Consider the following 20,205-nt stretch of genomic DNA (forward strand, 5'->3'; position numbering starts at 1 on the left):
CGGGAAAAACTACGCAGACAGAAATCAGTGGAATGTGGCAACCCTGTGTGTGGCCAACAGTCAACAACAGGGCTTGTGGGCCAAACCCAGAACCCTGATGGGTCGCAAGTTGCCCACCACTGTCATACAGAGATTAGAAAAGGGGGGGGGGGGAGAATTATGAAATTAATTTGCTGGGACATGGAACAATATGGATGAGAAAGAATAAGGGTGTGTGTGACTTCATGTAGATGAGCATACTGGAAGAATTCTGCGTGAAGATAATTTGTGCAAGGTGGAGAATGACTCGGAGAGGATTTGAGAATGGACCTTTTTGCTCATAAAGGGATAGATGAGAGATTCAACATCAGGAAAAGACAAGGGTGGAGGCAGGCAGCCTTGGTGAGGGAACAGATGTGTGAGAGGAAGCATAGTTATGGACCAAGCAGGAAGCCAATGGTCCATATCTCCAGACCTAGCCTGATCTGGCAGACGCGCAGGTTCATAGAATCCAGGCAGAAATTTACTGACAGGAGACAAATAGGGTGGCTGTAGTCTTGTTGACATTAAGCTAATGGGCAATTTGGTTCAGCTAGCCTGTTAAAAGTGACAGTGTGGTTGGCACGCTTCATTGTTTTACACAGTCTGGAAGAGTTGTAAGAGAGTGTAGAGAGTGTAGCTTTACAACTTTCAGTCATGTGTACAAAGTAAATGATCTTGAAGATTGGAAGAACACACACAATTGTAGATTCAAGGTTATGAGGAAGCAAAAGAGCGAGGTATTTGTAGTGCACCCGGGAGATCAGGAGGAGGGAATTGGGAGGCTCCCCTTCAGGAGGGCAGTGAAGAGTTTCAGGTACCTGGGGGTGCAGGTGGCCAGGAGTTGGGGGGCTCTTCATAAGCTTAACTTCACCAGACTAGTGGAACAGATGGAGGAGGAATTTAAAAGGTGGGACATGGTGCCGCTATCGCTGGCGGGCAGAGTGCAATCCGTCAAAATGACGGTTCTCCCGAGGTTCTTGTTCCTCTTCCAGTGCTTGCCCATCTTTATCCCTAGGGCCTTTTTTAAAAGGGTGACCAGCAGCATCATGGGATTTGTTTGGGCGCATGGCACCCCGAGGGTGAAGAGGGTCTTCTTGGAGCGGAGTAGGGATGGGGGGGGGCTGGCGTTGCCCAACCTCTCGGGGTACTACTGGGCGGCCAACGTGTCGATGGTGCGTAAGTGGGTGATGGAGGGGGAGGGGGCAGCATGGAAACGGATGGAGAGAGCGTCCTGTGGGGATACAAGCCTGGGGGCCCTGGTAACGGCGCCGTGGCCGCTCCCTCCCACGAGGTATACCACGAGTCCGGTGGTGGCGGCTACCCTCAAGATTTGGGGGCAGTGGAGGCGACATAGGGGAGAAGTGGGGGGCTCGATGGAGGCTCCGTTAAGGGGGAACCATAGGTTCGTCCCGGGGAACATGGATGGGGGATTTCGGGGATGGTATAGAGCGGGCATTAGACAGCTGAAGGACCTGTTTATCGACGGAAGGTTTGCGAGCCTGGGGGAGTTGGAAGAGAAATTTGGGCTCCCGCCGGGAAACATGTTTAGATATCTGCAGGTAAAGGCATTTGCTAGACGGCAGGTGGAGGGATTCCCTGCGCTCCCCGCGAAGGGGGTGAGTGACAGGGTGCTCTCGGGGGTCTGGGTCGGGGAGGGGAAGATATCCGATATCTACAAGCTTATGCAGGAGAAGGAAGAGGCGTCAGTAGAGGAGCTAAAAACGAAGTGGGAGGGGGAACTGGGGGAACAGATCGAAGACGGGACATGGGCTGATGCCCTGGAGAGGGTAAATTCTTCCTCCTCGTGTGCGCGGCTTAGCCTCATCCAATTCAAGGTGCTGCATAGGGCCCACATGACTGGGACGAGGATGAATAGGTTCTTTGGGGGTGAAGATAGGTGTGCCAGGTGCTCGGGGAGTCCAGCGAACCATGCCCATATGTTCTGGGCATGCCCGGCATTGGAGGAGTTCTGGAAGGGGGTGGCGAGGACGGTGTCAAGGGTGGTGGGATCCAGGGTCAAGCCAGGATGGGGACTCGCGATCTTTGGGGTTGGGGTAGAGCCGGGAGTGCAGGAGGCGAAAGAGGCCGGTGTGCTGGCCTTTGCGTCCCTAGTAGCCCGGCGAAGGATTTTGCTACAGTGGAAGGACGCGAGGCCCCCAAGCGTGGAGACCTGGATCAATGACATGGCGGGCTTTATTAAGCTTGAGAAGGTTAAATTCGCCCTGAGAGGATCGGTGCAAGGGTTCTTTAAACGGTGGCAACCTTTCCTCGACTTTCTGGCTCAACGATAGGGTACTGGGACAGTGGCAGCAGCAACCCGGGGGGGGGGGGGGGGGGGGGGGCGTTGATTATGTTAGCTTATTTTATTTAAATTTGATTTATCTAATTTTAATTTATGGTTAAGGTCTCTTGTTTGGGGGGGGGGGTGGGGGAATGTGATACATGTGATGTTACGGTATGGGGGGAATTGTGGGTGTTATGGGGCTGTTAGTTGCATATTACTGCTTTTTGCTATACTTTTTGTTATATTTTCTGCAAAAAATTCCAATAAAAAAATTAAAAAAAAAAAAAAAAAGGTTATGAGGAAGCAGCAGCATTGTGGCATTGTTACTGGGCTAGTGTTCCAGAGACACAGGGTAACATTCTGGGGCCCCAGGTCCGAATTCCACCACAGCAGATGGGAATTGAATAAAAATCTGGAATTAAAAGTGTAATTGTCGATTGTCATAAAAACCTATCTGGTTTACTAATGTCCATTAGGGAAGGAAATCTACCGTCCGTATGTGGTCTGACCTACACACGACTCAACCACAGTGTGGTTGATTTTAAACTCCCCCTCAAGGGAGAAAATAGAGGTGGGAAATAAATACAGGCCCAGCCATAATCCCATGCAAGGATTTTTTAAAATTCTACTTCATGAATTTGGTAGTTTTCACTGTTAATGCTTTGGGTCTGCTGGATATACATATCCCCAGGAAGTATATGCTTTTAAAATATTGGAAAGACATTGAATTATTTTGGACACTTTCTTGGTGACCTGGTTTATGGCCTAAGTTTTTTTCCTAAAAGATTATAAGTTCACTTTGGACTGTGAGCAAGCTGTCTTTTCCAAGAAGTCACATGACCTCAGCTAAATGACCAGCAAGATGCCTAAGAAGAAATAGGGCACGATCTAACCAAATTTGTTCCAAGCATGGATTGGGAATCGCTGGGTGTTTCCCAATGGCTGATCCAGCGAGGCCGTCTCTGGTATCTAACGTCAATTAGGGCTCTTAATGATGCCCCACATGTTTTTCACTGCACGTGACTGTCCTGCCAGCTGTTTTGTGCTGGAACTGTGCCCGGCATCTTCCCGTGACAAGGGGGAGCAGCACTTAAACCAATCCCGCAGAGCAAATCCCAGGCAGCATTCAACCATGCCATCACACAGACCAGAGTCGCGATTAGGGGATGCTGTCCTGGCCAGGTTCATGACATGGTCGAGTACAGGACGGATATACCCTGTTCCCCAGAGGGGGTCAGAGACTCAGCCACAAGGCAGCCAGTGCCACCTGAGAGGCACCCTGCCCCCCCCCCCCCCCCCCCCCCCCCCGGCAGCTCTGCTCCTGGCACCCCTACCCCTGGCTCCACACCCCAGCACAATGACGCGCCCGTGCCCCAGCAGACCATGCTCACTCCACCCATGCCCAGCAATGCTACACATCCATGTCCCCCACCATGCCCCCATCGCCACCGGTGAAGCATGCAGTGATCATCTCATGATGCACCACTTTATGACCCCTAGGAGAAGCTGCAGCACAATCGGTAGGGAAGGGCAGTGGAATGGCAGACCTCAGGGTCTTCACTCCCTACGAGGAACGAGCCTTGAAGGTTGCAGAGGTAGCTGAAGACAGACTGTCACCGAAGTCGAGCTTGGCCTATGCAGCAGCGATGAATATCCACTGGCACCAACCCAGATGAGCTGTCACACATTAGGCGTTCATGCCAGCATGATGATTCTTTCCTGTCACTGACCACATGTCCTATCTCCCACAGGGGCTTTAGCTGGCAGTGCTGCCTCATCCGGGGTGGATACCCCCCCCCCCCCCCCCCCGCCACCCGGTGGGTACCACACTCCCCGCCTCCTCCCAACAGAACACTTCGGAGGAAATCTCCAACGATGCCACCATTGATGTGTCATGGTTGTCAACCCCACCCTCCACCAGAACAGAATCGCACACCTCAGTGGGCAGAAATAGTGGACAGACTTCTGGGGCATGTTCTGGTGAGCACCTCAAAGCTGTAGATGCACATTAGAGGCAGGAACGTCCAGGGGAGACAGCAGGTGGAGGTTTGCTGGATCCCAGGACCCAGCTGAGTCCCAGTCTGATGCTGAGTCTCTGGATCTGGCTATCCCAGAGCTGCTGCAATCAATAGGGTGTGGCCATGAGATTCAGAGGGGAACATTTTTTTAAAATTTAGAGTACCCAATTCATTTTTTCAATTAAGGGGCAATTTAGTGTGGCCAATCCACCTATCCTGCACATCTTTGGGTTGCGGGGGCTAAACCCACACAAACACGGGGAGAATGTACAAACTCCACACGGACAGTGACCCAGAGCCGGGATCGAACCTGGGACCTCTGTGCCATGAGGCCATAGTGCTAACCCACTGCGCCATCGTGCTGCCACTAGCATGCCCATACTTACTGAAACATAACAAATTAGGCAAGGGACAGAGGCACCTACAGAACATCAGCGCACAAACTTTGAGGATGAGGACAGACAAACGGTCTGAGGATGGGGATCACACCTGCAAACAATAGATTTTTTTTTATTTTTATGTTTTTTATTGAGTTTTCATATTTTATATCCAACAAATTACAAATTATTAGAAAACAAAACACGCAAAAATTAACATGTATATTTACAGATAAGCATCTTCATAATAACAACTGTGGCCGCCCCCTTTAGCCGGCATACATATTTTACATTCCCCAAATGGCCGAGGCACATGTTTATAGACATTTATTTACAGTTTGGTTTTGGGCCTTAGCTTGCCATCAAACCCCCATAACTAACCCGTAGCCCTCCCCCTCCTCCCCCCCCCCCCCCCCCCCCCCACCCCCGGCTACCTTCCCCCGATTCCCGTCCATTTTCCCCTGATTCTTGGCCACCCGACTATTCTTCCTCTTGTTCGTTGGCCACAAACAGGTCCCGGAACAATTGCATGAATGGCTCCCACATTCTGTGAAAGCCGTCGTCTGACCCTCGGATGGCGAATTTGATTTTCTCCATTTGGAGAGATTCCGAGAGGTCGGACAGCCAGTCTGCAGCTCTGGGCGGTGCTGTTGACCGCCAGCCAAACAGGATTCTACGGCGGGCGATCAGCGAGGCAAAGGCAAGGGCGTCCGCCCTCCTCCCCAGGAATAGATCTGGCTGGTCTGAAACCCCGAAGACCGCCACTATCGGGCATGGCTCCACCCTCACCCCCACCACTTTGGACATAGCCTCGAAGAAGGCTGTCCAGTACTCCACAAGTCTGGGGCAAGACCAGAACATGTGGGCGTGGTTGGCCGGGACTCTTTGGCACCGTTCACATCTGTCCTCCACCTCCGGGAAGAACCTACTCATACGGTTTCTTGTTAAGTGGGCTCTATGTACCACTTTTAGTTGCGTCAGGCTGAGCCTTGCGCACGTGGAGGTGGAGTTGACCTTATGCAGTGCTTCGCTCCAGAGTCCCCACCCTATCTCAATCCCCAGGTCATCCTCCCATTTCTTTCTTGTTGCGTCCAGTTCGGTGTTGTCCCTTTCTACCAGTCGGTCATACATGTCGCTACATTTCCCTTTCTTTAGGATACTTGCGTCCAGTAGGTCTTCCAGTAGTGTCTGTCGTGGCGGTTGTGGGTGCGTCCTTGTCTCCTTTCGTAAGAAGTTTTTGAGCTGCAGGTACCGTAGCTCGTTCCCCCTGGCTAGCCGAAATTTCTCTGTCAGTTCGTCCAGTGTTGCGATCCTGTCATCCATGTATAGGTCCCTGACTGTCAGTGTCCCCCCGTCCTGCCTCCACCTTTTGAAGGTTGCGTCAGTCAGTGCTGGTGTGAACCTATGGTTGTTGCAGATGGGAGCCTTGTCCGACATTTTGGTCAGGCCAAATTGCTGCCGCAGTTGGTTCCAGGATTGGAGGGTGGCTGTCACCACTGGGTTGCTGGAGTGTTTTTTGGGTGGGGATGGGAGTGCTGCCGTGGCGAGGGCCCGGAGGGAGGTCCCCATGCAGGAGGCCTCCTCCGCACGCACCCACTCAGCTTCTGGCTCCTGGATCCATCCCCTTACTCGCTCGGCTGTTGCTGCCCAGTGGTAGAATTGTAGGTTCGGGAAGGCTAGCCCCCCCCCTGGATTTTGTTTTTTGTAGGACCTTCTTTGGGATCCTAACATTTTTACCCCCCCCCCCCATACGAACGCCATGATAAGTTTGTCCAGCGCTTTGAAATAATACAGATTTTAAACATCACAGCTTCAAAAACACTGCTCACGACTTCAAATATGCATATTCTTTGCCTTTGTTACACACACCATTATTACTACCAAATAAATATTGTTGTCAAAGTTAGGCAATTAAAAAAATAAGGATGAGCCAAAAGTAGATTTGCATTCGGCAACATGTCAAAGAAATTAAATGGCCTGCAGGTAGTGCTTGCTATTTGGTTCGGTCTTAGTTGCCTTTGTAAGCAAAGTTAATGATACAGCTCCAAAAGAGTTCCAAATGTCTGTAATAAACAATATACAATCCACATTAAATGCACAACATTAAGAGATGAAAAAGAATCCAGCAAAGCATATAATCATCAGTCACATTTCACAGAATCCTGCAGCTTCCTTCTCACCATTTTTATGGCTGACAGTCTCCAAGTAAAATTCAACTTCAAAGCTCAAGCTCAACCAATGCCCAGACACTGTGGACAGGGTACTAATAAGCTGTCTAGAAGGACATTATCACAGCGGATAATAATGCAAGCTCCTACTGAGTGAACAGGAAGTGTTTGAATGAAGCAATGATAGTACAAGCTGAGAGAATTAAAACAGTGTGGCCTTTAAACAAAAACATTTAAGAGAAACCAAAGGCTTTAAAACCAGCACTTAATCGGGCAGCTAATTTTTACTTCAATGTCAGATAAAGCTGTACAATGAAATGTCTATGAACTAAATGCTCGCTACTCAAAATATACTCAAGTGCAACAGAGAAGCTGGATTTCACTTAGTGAGAAGGTTCCACCTACGGCTGACCACTAAAACATCAAGAACTCGGAAGTCTTTTGTAAATTTATGGCAACTTTGAAAAAATATATTCCCTCAAGGACAGATCCTGAAACATGCAAAGGAACTCACATCCTGGTTTGTCACTGTTGCTCTTGTTACGAGCAGGTGCGGAGGGGTGAAATTACTCCCTTATTCCCCCACTCCTCATTTGACTCTAGCAGGGCTTGTTTTTTAAGAATAGAGAGAGGATGTGCTTTGCCAATTCTGTCAGTGTCACATAATTTACATGTCAAGGTTGTGGATTACTCAGACAGGTTTTATTAGGTTAAACAAAGAGCGAGTTTATCGAGAGTGAGGTAAGTTTATTGAAACTATTCCGAGCTTAAAAAAATTAGAAAAATATGACAACATTCGCATGGTCACAGATATTGACTTGGGCATGTACACATACCAGCACACACAAGAGTAAAGCATGTCAGGCTTTTACTGTCCACGAAAGATGGCGTACAGTTAGCTGTTTCTTGATGGGTCTCGTTGCAGTGATTCAATGTTGCGGCCATTTGGTTTAACTGCAATCAGACAGAGCAGAAGTCCATGTTTTAAAAGATCTTGGTTTGCTGTCCGTTTCTTCTCGGGGTGGTCACTTTACAAACCGCACGCAGTACTCTCATAGAGCGAGAAAAGACACATAGCTCCAATTGCCTATTCCAATGAGGTGCAGAAGGAGGCCATTCGGCCCATCGAGTCTGGACCGGGACATCTTGTTGAAGTTGTCTAAGGCATTGGTAAGAGCACACATGGAATACTGTGTTCCGTTCTGGTCACCTATTATAGGAAGGATATTGTTAAACTAGAAATAGTGCAGAAGAGATTTACGAGGATGCTACCTGGACTTGATGGTCTGAGTTATAAGGAGAGGCTGGATATCTGGGACTTTTTTCCCCTGGAGCGTAGGAGACTTAGGGGTGATCTTATAGAGGACCATAAAATAATGAGAGCAGAGATAAGGTAGTCAACATCTTTTCCCAAAGATAGAGGAGTCTAGAACTCAAGGGCATAGGTTTAAGGTGAGAGGGGAGAGATACAAAAGAGACCAGAGGGGATTTTTTTTCACACAGAGGGTGGTGAGCATCTGGAACGAGCTGCCAGAAGCAGTGATACAGGCGGGTACAATTTTTTTCCTGTAAAAATCTGTAGACAGTTACATGGACAGGGTGGGTACATGGGGATATGGGCCAAATGCAGGCAAGTGGGACTAGCTTAGTGATAGAAACTGGGCGGCATGGACCAGATGGGCCGAAGGTCCTGTTTCCACGCTGTAAACATCTATGACTCTATGACTATGGCTCTCGGAAAGAGTACCCTACTTAAGTCCATACCTCCACCCTATCCCCAGTAACCCCACCTAACCAGTTTTTGGACACTAAGGGCAATTTAGGATGGCCAATCCATCTAACCTGCAAATCTTTGAACTGTGGGAGGAAACCCACACAGCCACGGGGAGAATGTGCAGGTCCCGCACAGACAGTCACCCAAGCAGGGAATCGATCCTGGGACCCTGGAGCTGTGAAGCAACAGTGCTAACCACTGTGCTACCGTGCCGCCCAACTTGGCCTTCCACTTCTTCCTCTCTCCTGCTTGACAGGGGACCCCTCGAAATACCTTGCCTGTTGTATATTCCAGAGGGGCTTGATCAGTTCCTATCTGCTGTAAGGGGCAGCACGGTGGTGCAGTGGATAGCACTGCTGCCTCATGGCGCTGAAGTCCCAGGTTCGATCCCGGCTCTGGGTCACTGTCCGTATGGAGTTTGCACATTCTCCCAGTGTTGCGTGGGTTTCGCCCCCACAACCCAAAAATGTGCAGGGTAGGTGGATTGACCACGCTAAATTGCCCCTTAATTAGAAAAATGAATTGGGTACTCTAAATTTTTTTAAAAAAAATATCGGCTGTAGTTATTGCTTCAAAGCAGGTCATTGATGTTACGACATCCTGGGCTAGTGGTCAATTCCAGCCCCACTTGATCCAGAGTAGCAACACAGTTGAAATTAACTTTTAATTTTAAAAAGTACCCAATGTCTTTGGCTACCCAATAACTACTGTAACCAGGTTTTTAAATTTAAACACAATTAACTTTTATTATTAACAGCAACTATAATTAAATATGCAACAAATACAACTGGTCCATACTGTCTAATTTCTAACCCCCCCCCCCCCCCCTTTAACTTGCCCTACCATCTACTCACACACAAGACAAACAAACAGAGGGGAGGGAAAGAGGGGTGTAAAAAATTTTTTAATGATAACGTTTTTATTCAGAGAGACGTCCTCCAGTTAGATTCTTTCTTAAGAATAGGCCTACTGTTGGGTGATACCTTTGTCTTCAGTCTGTAATGGTTTTCACTGCAGACTCATCAGGGTCTAGAGACTTTTGCGTTTGCACAGTAGACAGCAGAGAAGAGAGAGAGAACAGCTTCCACCTTGAGGGTCCAGTAGCTTCTGTGTAAATTCGCAGCAACAGCAAGCAGCCAACATTTAAGAGAAAGTGAGAGAGAAAGAGAGAGTGAGAGAAAAATTGAGAGAGAGACAGCAACACAACTTACCCTTTGGAGTCCAGAGACTTTCTTCTGGATCCTCTGAAAACTCCACCTGCATCGCTGTCAGTTTCCAGGCAGAATACTAACCCTGGCCAATCCATTGACCACCAGCCAACCAATCGAGCTGAATCCCTCAAATCTCTTGGGTGTCATAAAGTCTGAGTTCTACTGTTCAAAATTTAAAAATTCAGAGCACAGCGTAATATTTTGCAACTTTTGAGTTCCTCACTTCCTCTGCTCAACTTAAAACTATGTCTCTATTAAAGATCCATGGACTAAAAATGATAACACAAATTTAAATAAATAGGAAATAAGGGAATCAACAGGAAGGGCCGTTACATAGAATTTTGATGTCTCAGAAACATTTGCAAAGTCTCAGTGTGGTGTGAAGTCAGGATGTGGCGTTTCCACGCTCCCAGGTGTTGACTGCCTGTCTTTATTCCAACTTTGTGCGATGTGAATTTGTGTTTTGCAGCAGTTCAGCCTGCTTGGCCTTCGGGGTTTGTCTTCGGGGTTCCATTTGAAAATCCAACCTGTGGAAAAAAAAATCCGAAATCATTTTCAAAATGCATATCCTCGTGACACAGATCCATGAGAGCAAATATTTCTCCTTACCATTTTAAGGCATTCAACTCTAGGCAGCTCATTTTCTTGGCAGCACCATACCATTCAAATCAGAAATGAAGAGAAAACTGCAAACCAATATTCCCCCATTTGCTGCTCTATCCGAGTTCAGTTAACAGCACAGGTTGGGGATTGCACCTGAGTGCTTCCTTGTCTAAATGGCTGAGCTATTTACAGGGCAATCTTGTTGATGTACGAGGAGAGCTTTCATAAAAGAGTAACCAAATAACACAGCATCCAATGAAGATACATTGCCTCATGCAGAATATTTCCACCGCATTTTTTGATTGGATGTGACAGGACTGTAGAATTTTAGGGCAGCACCGAGGTCCCAAGTTCGATCTCGGCTCTGGGTCATTATCATTGTGGAGTTTGCACATTCTCCCTGCATTTGCCTGGGTTTCGCCCCCACAACCCAAAGATGTGCAGGCTAGGTGGATTGGCCATGCTAAATTGCCCCTTAATTGGAAAAAATAAATTGGGGACTCTAAATTTATTTTAAAAAAAGACTAGAGTTCTGATCTGACCCATTGGTTGTTCAATTGCATAGTTCTATTACATGCTGCTTCCACTGTTAACATGCCTATAATCTTGCATTATACTTCACCAGGTTAATTGGTACCTCCATTTTTAGGAATACCCTGCTGCTCCCTGCATTAATGATTCCCTGGTTGATACCTTGGCTTTATGTTTTTTTATAAATTTAGAGTACCCAATCCGTTTTTCCAATTAAGGGGCAATATAGCATGGCCAATCCACCTAGCCTGCACATCTTTGGGTTGTGGGGGCGAAACCCACGCAAACACGGGGAGAATGTGCAATGATACTCAGAAATAGGAAAGGAGCAGTCACCTTGTTGGGAGTTTTCTATAGGCCCCCAATAGCAGCAGAGATGTGGAGGAACAGATTGGGACACAGATTTTGGAAAGGTGCAGAAGTCACAGGGTAGTAGTCATGGGTGACTTCAACTTCCAAAACATTGAGTGGAAACTCTTTAGATCAAATAGTTTGGATGGGGTGGTGTTTGTGCAGTGTGTCCAGGAAGCTTTTCTAACACAGTATGTAGATTGTCCGACCAGAGGGGAGGCCATATTGGATTTGGTACTTGGTAATGAACCAGGGCAAGTGATAGATTTGTTAGTGGGGGAGCATTTTGGAGGTAGTGACCACAATTCTGTGACTTTCACTTTAGTAATGGAGAGGGATAGGTCCGTGCAAGGTTTACAACTGGGGGAAGGGTAAATACAATGCTGTCAGACAGGAATTGAAATGCATAAGTTGGGAACATAGGCTGTCAGGGAAGGACACAAGTGAAATGTGGAACTTGTTCAAGGAACAGGTACTGCGTGTCTTTGATATGTATGTCCCTGTCAGGCAGGGAAGAGATGGTCGAGTGAGGGAACCATGGTTGACAAGAGAGGTTGAATGTCTTGTTAAGAGGAAGAAGGAGACTTATATAAGGCTGAGGAAACAAGGTTCAGACAAGGCGCTGGAGGGGTGCAAGATAGCCAGGAGGGAACTGAAGAAAGGGATTAGGAGAGCTAAGAGAGGACATGAAAAATCTTTGGTGGGTAGAATCAAGGAAAACCCCAAGGCCTTTTACACATATGTGAGAAATATGAGAATGACTAGAGCGTGGGTAGGTCCGATCAAGGACAGTAGCGGGAGATTGTGTATTGAGTCTGAAGAGATAGGAGAGGTCCTGAACGAGTACTTTTCTTCAGTATTTACAAACGAGAGGGGCCATATTGTTGGAGAGGACAGTGTGAAACAGACCGGTAAGCTCGAGGAGATACTTGTTAGGAAGGAAGATGTGTTGGGCGTTTTGAAAAACTTGAGGATAGACAAGTCCCCCGGGCCTGACGGGATATATCCAAGAATTCTATGGGAAGCAAGAAATGAAATTGCAGAGCCGTTGGCAATGATCTTTTCGTCCTCACTGTCAACAGGGGTGGTACCAGGGGATTGGAGAGTGGCGAATGTCTTGCCCCTGTTCAAAAAAGGGAATAGGGATAACCCTGGGAATTACAGGCCAGTTAGTCTTACTTCGATGGTAGGCAAAGTAATGGAAAGGGACTGAGGGATAGGATTTCTGAGCATCTGGAAAGACACTGCTTGATTAGGGATAGTCAGCACGGATTTGTGAGGGGTAGGTCTTGCCTTACAAGTCTTATTGACTTCTTTGACGAGGTGACCAAGCATGTGGATGAAGGTAAAGCAGTGGATGTAGTGTACATGGAATTTAGCAAGGCATTTGAAAAGGTTCCCCATGGTAGGCTTATGCAGAAATTAAGGAGGCATGGGATAGTGGGAAATTTGGCCAGTTGGATAACGAACTGGCTAACCGATAGAAGACAGAGAGTGGTGGTGGATGGCAAATAATCAGCCTGGAGCCCAGTTACCAGTGGCGTACCACAGGGATCAGTTCTGGGTCCTCTGCTGTTTGTGATTTTCATTAATGACTTGGATGAGAGGGTTAAAGGGTTGGACAGTAAATTTGCCGATGATACGAAGATTGGTGGAGTTGTGGATAGTGAGGAGGGCTGTTGTCGGCTGCAAAGAGGCATAGATACGATGCAGAGCTGGGCTGTGAAGTGGCAGATGGAGTTTAACCCTGACAAGTTTGAGGTTGTCCATTTTGGAAGGACAAATATGAATGCGGAATACAGGGTTAACGGTAGGGTTCTTGGCAATGTAGAGGAGCAGAGAGATCTTGGGGTCTATGTTCATAGATCTTTGAAAGTTGTCACTCAAGTGGATAGAGCTGTGAAGAAGGCCTATGGTGTGCTAGCCTTCATTAGCAGAAGGATTGAATTTAAGAGCCGTGAGGTGATGATGCAGCTGTACAAAACCTTGGTCAGGCCACATTTGGAGTACTGTGTGCAGTTCTGGTCACCTCATTTTAGGAAGGATGTGGAAGCTTTGGAAAAGGTGCAAACGAGATTTACCAGGATGTTGCCTGGAATGGAGAGGTTGAGGGGCAACGAGGAAAGGTTGAGGGGCAACTTGATAGAGGTTTATAAGATGATCAGGGGAATAGATAGAGTAGACAGTCAGAGACTTTTGCCCCGGGTGGAACAAACCATTATAAGGTTTAAGGTAAATGGTGGAAGATATAGGGGGGATGTCAGAGGTAGGTTCTTTACCCAGAGAGTAGTGGCTGTGTATGCACTGCCTGTGGAAGTAGTTGAGTCGGAAACGTTAGGGACCTTCAAGCGGCTATTGGATAGGTACATGGATTATGGTAGAATAATGGAGTGTGGATTAATTTGTTCTTAAGGGCAGCACGGTAGCATTGTGGATAGCACAATTTCTTCACAGCTCCAGGGTCCCAGGTTCGATTCCGGCTACTGTCTGTGTGGAGTCTGCACATCCTCCCAGTGTGTGCGTGGGTTTCCTCCGGGTGCTCCGGTTTCCTCCCACAGTCCAAAGATGTGCAGGTTGGGTGGATTGGCCATGATAAATTGCCCTTAGTGTCCAAAATTCTATGATCTATGATTAACCTAGGACAAAAGTTCGGCACAACATCGTGGACCGAAGGGCCTGTTCTGTGCTGTATTTCTCTATGTTCTATGATACCTTGGCTTTATGAGAACAGTAGAGTGAGAGAAATGCTGGGCCATGAGGTTACAGATCGTGATTGAATACAATTCTGCTGCTGATAGTCCATAAAATCTCGTGGATGCCAGGGTTTGAGCTGTTAGATCTGTTCTCAGTCTAACCCATTCAGCATGATCAATGGTATCCTCAGTGTGAATAGAGGACTTTGACTCCAAGAGGTCACTCCTATACTGTCAAGAATAGATGCATCTGCACTGATAGGTCAATGAGGGCAAAGTCACATAGATTTCTTATTTGCTTTTTCCCCTTATGACCTGCCACAAACCCAGTTTAATAGATATGACCCTCAGAGCTGGGCCACCCATGCTGATGGGCAATGATGTCCCCCACCCAGAGTATATTCTGTGTCCTTGCTATCCTCAGTGCTCATCCGAATGGTGTTCAACATGGAGAAGTACTCATGCTTCAGCTGAGGGAGGTAGTGATCCACGGGAGGTTTCCTTGCCCATGTTTTTTTTTTAAATTTAGAGTACCCAATTCATATTTTCCAATTAAGGGGCAATATAGCGTGGCCAATCCACCTATCCAACACATCTTTGTGTTGTGGGGGATAAACCCACGCAAACACGGGGAGAATGTGCAAACTCCACACGGACAGTGACCCAGAGCCGGGATCGAACCTGGGACCTCGGCGCCGTGAGACAGCCAGGGCTAACCAACTGCGCCACCGTGCTGCCCTTGTTTTTTTTTTGTAGTTGTTTTTTATTCAATAAAATCCAAACAACATCTAGAGATTTCAACTCCTTAATTCAGCTCTTTCACAGCCAGACCTGGAGGCAGGGACTGTTTCAGATTTTCAGCCTTTTCTTTATCCATGATGACGAGCGCATATAGGTACCCGCTGCGCCGCTCTGTGAATTTTACATTGCCCCTGTTCTTCTTAATTTTTGCAGATTTTGCATCCTTTCTTCTAGCTGTTAACAGAAAGTCTTTGATTTATGCAATCATCCGAGGCATGGCTGTGAGGAGTCAAGCGGCGGGGGAGACAAACCGCACTCTGAGGCTCAGCCGCTCTTCCTTGCCCATGTTTGACCTAAAGCCACGAGGTTTCACGTGGCCTGGAGTCAATTTTGATGACTCAAAGGACAACTTCCTCCCGACTGTACAGTACTGTACCCCCCACCTCTGGTGGGTCTGTCCTGCCGGTGGGACAGGACATACACAGGAAGGAGAGGGGAGTCCGGGGCATTGGCTGTGATGTATGGTTGGGTCAATATGACTGTGTCAGGCTGTTGCTCGACTAGTCTGTGGGATGTCAGAAAGGACGACTGCAGAGTCAACAGGGCGGTGTATGCTCTTGTCACTTCTGGTGCCTAGGTTGATGCTGGTCGATCCATCACTTTTTTGAGTTTTCTAGAATGATCCAATACAAATGAGTGGCTTGTTAGGCCATTTCAGTGGGCAGTTAAGAGTCAACCACATTGTTGTAGGTCTATGATCACTTGTGGACCAGACCGGGAAAGGAAGATTAGATTTCCTACTCTAAAGGACATCAGACAACCAAATAGGTTATTGCGACACTCTGGCAGGTCCATGGTCACAATTACTGTAGATTTTTAATCAAGATTTATAAATTGAATTTTAATTTCCCCAGCTGGGGCGGCAATTTTAATGAACAAACAGGTTTGATTTTCGGTGGACAAGGTAGTGGCGGACCCAGCCGGTAAGTACATGATGGTTACAGAGTCTTCAGTTGGTTGGTTGGTGGTTGGACCGTTCTAGGCCAAAATTGTTGGGGCTCTTGGGGGTGGCGAAGATGCTGTTAGTATTTATGGAGCAGATGGGGGGCAGATCTGTGGACGTTTATGTACCCGGGGAAGGGGATGGGGTAAGGAATTCACATTCTTATAAAGAATACATAAGGTATATTCCAGGAATTACTTTTTTCTGGTGGATAGGTCTCTTCCTTTGGTGAAGAAGGCAGAATATTCAACCATTGTCATCTCAGATTATGCCCCATATTTGGTGGATTTGGTTTAGGAGTTGGGCCCTGTTCAGCGCCCCTCATGGGGTTTAGATGTAGGGTTATTAGCAGACTTGAGGTTTTGTGAAGGCATGTCCAAGGCCATTGGTGAGTACATTGTATTCAATAGGAATGATTCTGCCGTACCCTCCATGTTTTGGGAGGCTATGCAGGCGGTCATTAGGGGAGAGATTAAATCATACAAGGTGCATATGGAGAGGGAGGTAAGGGCAGAATGGCAGAGGTTGGTGGATGAGATCTTGGAAGTGGACCATAGGTACTCGTGCAACCCTACCCCAGAGCTCCTGGTGAGCAGGAAAAAGCTGCAGAAACAGTTTGATCTGTTGTCTACAGAGAAGACAGTGAGACAGTTGCAGCATTCAAGGGGGTCTTTTATGAGTATGGGGCGAAGGCCAACCACCTGTTAGCTCCTCAGCTGAGGTGGCAGGTGGCTTCTTGGGAGATTTTTCAGGTTAAGAATTCGAATGGTATTTACTTTCCGCCCCAGCATTTGAGGCTTTTTATTTCTTTTTTTATAAATGTTTTTTATTGAGTTTTCATATTTTATATATGACAAATTACAAATTATTAGAGAGAAAAAAAGAAAACACAAAAATTTAACATGAATATTTACAGGTAAGCATCTTCATAACAACAATTGTGGCCGCCCCCTTTAGCCAGCATACATATTTTACATTCCTCAATATGGCCGAGGCACATGTTTATAGGCATTTATTTATAGTTTGGTTTTGGGCCTTAGCTTGCCATCAAACCCCATAATGAGCCCGTAACCCCCCCCCCCCCCCCCCCCCCCCACCGGCCACCTTCCCCCGATTCCCGTCCATTTTCCCCTGATTCTTGGCCACCCGACTATTCTTCCTCTTGTACGTTGGCCACAAACAGGTCCCGGAACAATTGCATGAATGGCTCCCACGTTCTGTGGAAGCCGTCGTCTGACCCTCGGAGGGCGAATTTGATTTTCTCCATTTGGAGAGATTCCGAGAGGTCGGACAGCCAGTCTGCAGCTCTGGGCGGTGCTGCTGACCGCCAGCCAAACAGGATTCTACGGCGGGCGATCAGGGAGGCAAAGGCAAGGGTCCGCCCTCCTCCCCAGGAATAGATCTGGCTGGTCTGAAACCCCGAAGACCGCCACTATCGGGCATGGCTCCACCCTCACCCCCACCACTTTGGACATAGCCTCGAAGAAGGCTGTCCAGTACTCCACAAGTCTGGGGCAAGACCAGAACATGTGGGCGTGGTTGGCCGGGCCTCTTTGGCACCGCTCACATCTGTCCTCCACCTCCGGGAAGAACCTACTCATACGGTTTCTTGTTAAGTGGGCTCTTTGCGTCAGGCTGAGCCTTGCGCACGTGGAGGTGGAGTTGACCCTATGCAGTGCTTCGCTCCAGAGTCCCCACCCTATCTCCATCCCCAGGTTGTCCTCCCATTTCCTTCTTGTTGCGTCCAGTACGGTGTCGTCCCTATCTACCAGTCGGTCATACATGTCACTACAGTTCCCTTTCTCTAGGATACTTGCGTCCAGTAGGTCTTCCAGTAGTGTCTGTCGTGGCGGTTGTGGGCACGTCCTTGTCTCCTTTCGTAGGAAGTTTTTGAGCTGCAGGTACCGTAGCTCGTTCCCCCCAGCTAGCTGAAATTTCTCTGTCAGTTCGTCCAGTGTTGCGATCCTGTCGTCCGTGTATAGGTCCCTGACTGTCAGTGTCCCCCGTCCTGCCTCCACCTTTTGAAGGTGGAGTCAGTCAGTGCTGGTTTGAACCTATGGTTGTTGCAGATGGGAGCCTTGTCCGACATTTTGTACAGGCCAAATTGCTGCCGCAGTTAGTTCCAGGATTGGAGGGTGGCTGTCACCACTGGGCTGCTGGAGTGTTTTTTGGGTGAGGATGGGAGTGCTGCCGTGGCGAGGGCCCGGAGGGAGGTTCCCATGCAGGAGGCCTCCTCCGCACGCACCCACTCGGCTTCTGGCTCCTGGATCCATCCCCTTACTCGCTCGGCTGTTGCCGCCCAGTGGTAGAATTGTAGATTCGGGAGGGCTAGCCCCCCCCTGGATTTTGTTTTTTGTAGGTTCTTCTTTGGGATCCTAGCATTTTTACCCCCCATACGAACGCCATGATAAGTTTGTCCAGCGCTTTGAAAAAGGCCTTGGGGATGTAGATCGGAATGGATCTAAACAGGAAGAGGAACCTGGGCAGTACGTTCATTTTGATCGTCTGGACTCTCCCCGCGAGGGAGAGCGGGAGTGTGTTCCATCTTTGCAGGTCCTTTTTAACTTCCTCCGCCAGGCTGGTGAGGTTCCATTTGTGGATCCCTTTCCAGTCATGGGCTATTTGGATCCCCAGGTAGCGGAATTTATGTCGGGCTTGTTTGAACGGCAGCCCCTTTAGTGCTGCCCCCCCCCCCCCCCCCCCCCCCCCCCCCCCTTGCGGGTGTACTGGGAAGATCTCACTTTTGCTCATGTTGAGTTTGTAGCCCGAGAAGGCTCCAAACTCTTTCAGGAGCGCGATGATTCTGTCCATGCTGCTTTGTGGGTCCGAGATAGAGAGGAGCAGATCATCCGCATAGAGTGAGACTCTGTGCTCTCTGCCTCCCCTTCAGATCCCCCTCCAATTTTTTGCTGCCCTGAGCGTGATTGCTAGCGGTTCGATTGCTAGTGCGAACAGCAGCGGGGACAGTGGGCATCCTTGTCTTGTGCCCCTGTGCAGCTGGAAGTTTGAGGCTTCTTAAAGAGTCTTTACAAGATCTGTTTCCAGTGGAATTCTATAAGAAGTTTGCAGATCAGTTGGTTCTGTTGCTGTAGACATGTTTAATGACTCTCTATCCCAGGGATGCCTGCCGGCTACACTTCCGCAGGCCTCCATTTTGCTCCTGTTGAAAATGGATAAGGACCCAATGGAGTGTGGGTCATACCGGCCTATTTCGCTGCTAAATGTGGATGCCAAGGTATTGGCCAAGGTATTGTCAATAAGGCTGAAGCCCTGCCTCCCTGAGGTGATTGTGGAGGATCAGACAGGCTTTGTCAAGGGCCAGCAGGTGTCAGCCAATATTCGGAAGCTGCTGAATGTGGTTCTCCCCAAATCCAAAGAGCCCGTGCCTGTGGTAATTATGTCATTAAAAGCGGAAATACGTCCCTAGTAGCCCAGCGGAGGATCTTGCTGCAGTGGAAAGATGCGAGACCTCCGAGTGTGGAGACCTGGATTAATGACATGGCGGGATTCATTAAGCTGGAGAGGGTCAAGTTCGCCCTGAGGGGGTCGGTACAAGGGTTCTTTAGGAGGTGGCAGCCTTTCCTCGACTTTCTGGCTCAACGATAAGGTACTAGGTCAGCAGCAGCAGCAACCCGGGGTGGGGGGGGGGGGAGTTTTAGGGGAATAGTGTTTAAGTTAATTTGCTTATTGTTAATTTATTCTGTTGTTTATTGGGATTGGGGGGTTTGTTATATGTGTTGTTACGGGTGCCGGGGGGGTGTTTATTACTAATATTGTTATTATTGTTTTGTTGATATATATTTTTCAAAAAATTCCAATAAAAATTTTTTTTTTTTAAAAAAAAGCAAAAATACATTTGACAGGGTGAAGTGGAAGTACCAGTTCAAAGTTTTGAAGAAGGCCAAAATAGATTTCCCAGGTATAGTTGTTTTATAGAGTCCCCATGGCCTGTGTTTGTACCAATACCTTGAGTTTGGGATACTTTCATTTGAAAAGGGGGATTAGACAGGGGTATCCAATGTCTCCTCTCTTATTTGCGCTGGCGATTGAGCCCTTAGCCGTAGCTTTGGAGGGCTTTAGGTATGTGGAAGGGATAAAGAGGTTGGAGGTGGAGCAAAGGGTGTCCCTATATGCGGACAATCTGCTGCTTTATGTTACGGACCCGGTACCTACTATGGTGATATAATGGAGCTATTGAGGAGCTTTCGTTCATTTCGGGCTATAAGCTGAATCTGGAAAAGAGTGAATATTTTATGGTTATTTCCCCAGAGAGGGGAGTCAACCTGGGAGTGTTTCCTTTTCGCTTGGCCAGTTCTAGCTTCAGATATCTGGGAGTCCGGCTGTCCCATAATTGGACCTGGCTCCATAAAGTGAATTTCACGAGTCTAGTGGACAAGGTTAAGTCCGATTTGCAAAAGTGGGACAACCTT

The 20,205-nt window shown here is 48.0% G+C and overlaps 1 pseudogene; it reads right to left on the reverse strand.

Annotated features, from left to right (window-relative positions):
* Positions 1 to 14,836: 14,836 nt before the first annotated feature.
* Positions 14,837 to 15,049, reverse strand: LOC119973762 (annotated as a pseudogene).
* Positions 15,050 to 20,205: the final 5,156 nt, after the last annotated feature.

This window comes from Scyliorhinus canicula, chromosome 11 (assembly GCF_902713615.1).
Source record: "Scyliorhinus canicula chromosome 11, sScyCan1.1, whole genome shotgun sequence".
NCBI classification, from domain to species: Eukaryota; Metazoa; Chordata; class Chondrichthyes; order Carcharhiniformes; family Scyliorhinidae; genus Scyliorhinus; species Scyliorhinus canicula.